The following is a 5,804-nucleotide window of genomic DNA, read 5'->3' on the forward strand; positions in this document are numbered from 1 at the left end:
TGGAAGAATACACTTTTTAAGTTGATAGATAATAATTGGTAGACTAGGAACATAGCATTAGAAGGAAAGTCTATGTATTAATATCTAGAAAGAGGAAAATGATACAATAGTGATGTGGAAGCAGGTAATGTAAACAACAAAAATAGCATGTCTGTCTTTCTTTGAAAGTAATTGGGAAGTGGGAAATATAAAAACTTCAACAGGTCTGGCACAGTGGTTCATGCTTGTAATCCCAGAACTTTGGCAGGCCTGGAGGGACAGATCACTTTAGTCAAGTGTTTGAGACCAGCCTGGGCAACAAGTTGAAATCCTGTCCACCAGGGTTTATATATATACATATATACATAAATGAGCTGAACATGGTGGTGCGTGCCTGTGGTCCCAACTACTTTGGAGGCTGAGGTGTGAGGCTTCCCTGAGCCTGGCAGACGGAGGTTGCAGTGAGCCAAGATGGCACTACTGCACTCCAGCCTTAATGACAGACTGAGATTCTGTCTCAAAAATAAATAAATAATAAAAGCTTCAACAGAAGAGTTTTCCAAGGACAAATGCAATCAATGTGATAACTGAAAAAGCTAGAAATACGATTTGTAGAGAGAATGGGGTGAAGCACTTTTGCTCTGCCAAGCTGGCTTCAGAAATACAGGACTAACACATCTTACTGCAGGTCCTCTTGCTCAGAAGGGTCTGATCTGGCACTTGACATTTAATACTTTTTGATTTCCATCTTGAAATTATTAATGATTTAATATTCGAATGTGTGTTTGTGAGTAGAGTCCAATGGGACAATAGAAAATGTGCCAAAACCCTGGTGCATCAAAGGACATGAATCCTTTGCTGCTGCCACCTCCACACCTCACCAGGAATGTTTATAGCCACATATCTTATCCAGGTTCCTCCTTGCCTCCTCCTCCCCACTGTCCTCCCAGTGACACTTCCTATCCCTTTCCCCCTGATGTTCCTGGTCCTGGCTGGCACCCCCTTCCTGTGTTCATTCATCCATTGGTGCTGCTCTCCACATCTGGCAGGGGACTGGGAACTGGTTTGGGAATCATGGTTGGGCGCACACCCCACATGCCATTTCTGAGCAAAGTATGTTGTCAGCCATCCCTTCCCAGGACTTGTAGCACCAAGGCATTCTATAGATAACTTGGTGGGGGTGACCCGTTAGCCCACCCAAAATCAGGTATCCAGTGTGGACTGGCACTGAGGTTGTAATCCACTGGAAATTGTGCATCCACTGTAGGTTGGGAGAGCCAGCTCATGGGAAAGGGAGACAGATTCTCCATACGTAGCCAGGGCACAGTGCAGCAATGGATAATAAGAACAGGAATCCAGCAGCCAGTGGGCTGTAACCTAGGGTGTGCAAAGTGGTAGGGTAGGGGTCTTGGGCACCATTGAAGGTCTGCATTCTGTTATATTAAATTGCAAGAAACAAGCAAACAAAACATATTGACAGGTTGTGGGACAGATGGCTAGAAGAAATAAAAAAGTTTTATATTTTTAGTATCTTTAGAGACACTTTTTTTCTTGCTTTTTAAACAAGGGCCTCTCTGCACATTCATTTTGCACTGGGCCTCACAAATTATGTAGCCAGCCTTGGTACTCAGAGTTAAAATTTGAGTGTTAGAAATAAACTGTAGAGTAACTATTTTAAGAAAATGCAAGTAATGAGATAGAATGCAATTACTGAAAGTATTTTCAATTAAATTTTGATCAGAATGTTGGTATGTGTCTCAGTTTGGGTCTTTCTAGAAGCAGATCCTGAGACAAGGATCTGAGAGGAAGTTCTTTATTTGGCAGGGAATTTCAAGGAACACAAGAAGGGAGAGTTGGAAAGAGAGAAAAAGAAGGGGAAGAAGAAAAGAAGGAGGAGGAGGAGGAGGAGGAGGAGGAGGAAAAGCATGATATTGAATACAGTAGTGTTCTGGAAAACTATGGCTAGTCCTGTGGGAACTTAGGTAGAGTAGAACATACCTCAACATTGTCTCAATTCCAATCTGAAAGGGCAGGAGAGCTGGGGCATTTGAGCTCCAATTTCCATTTGCATGTGGACTACTTCTCAGAGTGTTAACCCTTCAAAATTCCTAGGCTGGCCTGTGCACAAATGTTGAGAAAAAAATTTCCAACCTAGAGTCCCAGAGGCCAACTGGAGGCACTCGGGGCCTTTCCTGGATAGCAGTGTTAATTAAGAGGATCTGGCTAGCCACCAACAAGGGCTGCCGCAGTGAATGTGTCTTCAAACCATTTTATATCTATAAATACAATACAGTTGACTCTGAGGATGATGCCATTGAACTAGGTCACACTAAATTAGGTATATGCTATATTGGTTCTTCTTCTCAATGGTTATTTAAATGTGAAACTAATAATAATCAACTCTAGAGGCCTCAAAGCTGTACATGCCATTTAAAGTCATAAGAATTCACAAAAGCATAAATATATGGAATGCATTCTATATAAAGTAGCTGATTTCCTAACTTCCTCGATATACTTCTCTGCATGAACAACAGTCTCTCTCAGCTCAGGACATTCTAAATGCAATCAGCTTTCTGCATTCAACTAAGTGCACTAGTTTTGCACAAAGTGAAGTGTTCATTTCTGGTTTAACCACAACCCAAATCCACACACCTATAAACATTAACTACACTGTCTTGCTCTCTTTAAGTTGCTTATTCTTAATTTTCTATTCAAAATTCTTAATCTTTGGAAAAAAATAATATCTCAACTGATATTTATTATAAATACCAAAAAAGTGACTCTAGTTGGTATTAAAGCAAGGATCTGCTAGGGAATCCTTACTGTTTGGAAAGCTAAAGCAAGGAGGGCAAATACACATTATGTTAAGTAAGAACAGGGATTCTGTATATATAATGCCTTGGTTTGAATCTTGTCTCTGTCACTTACCTGTGTGACCTTGGGGAAATAACTTCACTCCTCTCTTCCTCAGTTTCTCACATCTGTCCTCAGAAAACTTTGTCAGATTTAAATAGAAAAATATTCATAAAATACTTAACTTACACCTGATATGTGAAATAAATGAATCCATAAAATTGGTATGTATTCTTGGAGCATCTTCTTAGTAATGTTTCATGTTGCTACCAGTTACTTGAACCCCACTGTCCTCCCAGTGACACTTCCTATCCCTTTCCCCCTGATGTTCCTGGTCCTGGCTGGCACCCCCTTCCTGTGTTCATTCATCCATTGGTGCTGCTCTCCACATCTGGCAGGGGACTGGGAACTGGTTTGGGAATCATGGTTGGGCGCACACCCCACATGCCATTTCTGAGCAAAGTATGTTGTCAGCCATCCCTTCCCAGGACTTGTAGCACCAAGGCATTCTATAGATAACTTGGTGGGGGTGACCCGTTAGCCCACCCAAAATCAGGTATCCAGTGTGGACTGGCACTGAGGTTGTAATCCACTGGAAATTGTGCATCCACTGTAGGTTGGGAGAGCCAGCTCATGGGAAAGGGAGACAGATTCTCCATACGTAGCCAGGGCACAGTGCAGCAATGGATAATAAGAACAGGAATCCAGCAGCCAGTGGGCTGTAACCTAGGGTGTGCAAAGTGGTAGGGTAGGGGTCTTGGGCACCATTGAAGGTCTGCATTCTGTTATATTAAATTGCAAGAAACAAGCAAACAAAACATATTGACAGGTTGTGGGACAGATGGCTAGAAGAAATAAAAAAGTTTTATATTTTTAGTATCTTTAGAGACACTTTTTTTCTTGCTTTTTAAACAAGGGCCTCTCTGCACATTCATTTTGCACTGGGCCTCACAAATTATGTAGCCAGCCTTGGTACTCAGAGTTAAAATTTGAGTGTTAGAAATAAACTGTAGAGTAACTATTTTAAGAAAATGCAAGTAATGAGATAGAATGCAATTACTGAAAGTATTTTCAATTAAATTTTGATCAGAATGTTGGTATGTGTCTCAGTTTGGGTCTTTCTAGAAGCAGATCCTGAGACAAGGATCTGAGAGGAAGTTCTTTATTTGGCAGGGAATTTCAAGGAACACAAGAAGGGAGAGTTGGAAAGAGAGAAAAAGAAGGGGAAGAAGAAAAGAAGGAGGAGGAGGAGGAGGAGGAGGAGGAGGAAAAGCATGATATTGAATACAGTAGTGTTCTGGAAAACTATGGCTAGTCCTGTGGGAACTTAGGTAGAGTAGAACATACCTCAACATTGTCTCAATTCCAATCTGAAAGGGCAGGAGAGCTGGGGCATTTGAGCTCCAATTTCCATTTGCATGTGGACTACTTCTCAGAGTGTTAACCCTTCAAAATTCCTAGGCTGGCCTGTGCACAAATGTTGAGAAAAAAATTTCCAACCTAGAGTCCCAGAGGCCAACTGGAGGCACGCGGGGCCTTTCCTGGATAGCAGTGTTAATTAAGAGGATCTGGCTAGCCACCAACAAGGGCTGCCACAGTGAATGTGTCTTCAAACCATTTTATATCTATAAATACAATACAGTTGACTCTGAGGATGATGCCATTGAACTAGGTCACACTAAATTAGGTATATGCTATATTGGTTCTTCTTCTCAATGGTTATTTAAATGTGAAACTAATAATAATCAACTCTAGAGGCCTCAAAGCTGTACATGCCATTTAAAGTCATAAGAATTCACAAAAGCATAAATATATGGAATGCATTCTATATAAAGTAGCTGATTTCCTAACTTCCTCGATATACTTCTCTGCATGAACAACAGTCTCTCTCAGCTCAGGACATTCTAAATGCAATCAGCTTTCTGCATTCAACTAAGTGCACTAGTTTTGCACAAAGTGAAGTGTTCATTTCTGGTTTAACCACAACCCAAATCCACACACCTATAAACATTAACTACACTGTCTTGCTCTCTTTAAGATGCTTATTCTTAATTTTCTATTCAAAATTCTTAATCTTTGGAAAAAAATAATATCTCAACTGATATTTATTATAAATACCAAAAAAGTGACTCTAGTTGGTACTAAAGCAAGGATCTGCTAGGGAATCCTTACTGTTTGGAAAGCTAAAGCAAGGAGGGCAAATACACATTATGTTAAGTAAGAACAGGGATTCTGTATATATAATGCCTTGGTTTGAATCTTGTCTCTGTCACTTACCTGTGTGACCTTGGGGAAATAACTTCACTCCTCTCTTCCTCAGTTTCTCACATCTGTCCTCAGAAAACTTTGTCAGATTTAAATAGAAAAATATTCATAAAATACTTAACTTACACCTGATATGTGAAATAAATGAGTCCATAAAATTGGTATGTATTCTTGGAGCATCTTCTTAGTAATGTTTCATGTTGCTACCAGTTACTTGAACCTGGAATGAATATGACATGTGAATACACTCAAATTAATATCTTTACAATTAAAAAAAATCAAAGTGGAAAGTCACGCTAATGACTGAAAGAAAATAGATGCAACTCAAATGAACAGCAGACACTAACTAGAACATATTAAAAACTGCTACAAGACAATAAAAAAAGACAATACATTCAATAGCAAAATATGCTAAGACCAAAGAGGAGAAGACACCAATGGTTTGTACAATATGGATATCTTTCCATACCCTTTAGAATGTAGAAACACTAACAAATCTTTAGTTTCAATATTGATAAGTGCATAAAACTACAGGGACTATCATATAGTTTTGAGGTGGAATAAATATCTTCAATATCTTTGAAGAGCAATTTATCAATATTTAGAAGAATTTAAGAGGTATATATTCTATGGGTCAGCAATTCATTACCAGATGCAATATCTTAGAGAACCTCTACTATTTGGATGTAAGACTACCCAAACAAGTA

Source organism: Mandrillus leucophaeus, unplaced genomic scaffold, assembly GCF_000951045.1.
Source record: "Mandrillus leucophaeus isolate KB7577 unplaced genomic scaffold, Mleu.le_1.0 Scaffold633, whole genome shotgun sequence".
NCBI lineage: Eukaryota > Metazoa > Chordata > Mammalia > Primates > Cercopithecidae > Mandrillus > Mandrillus leucophaeus.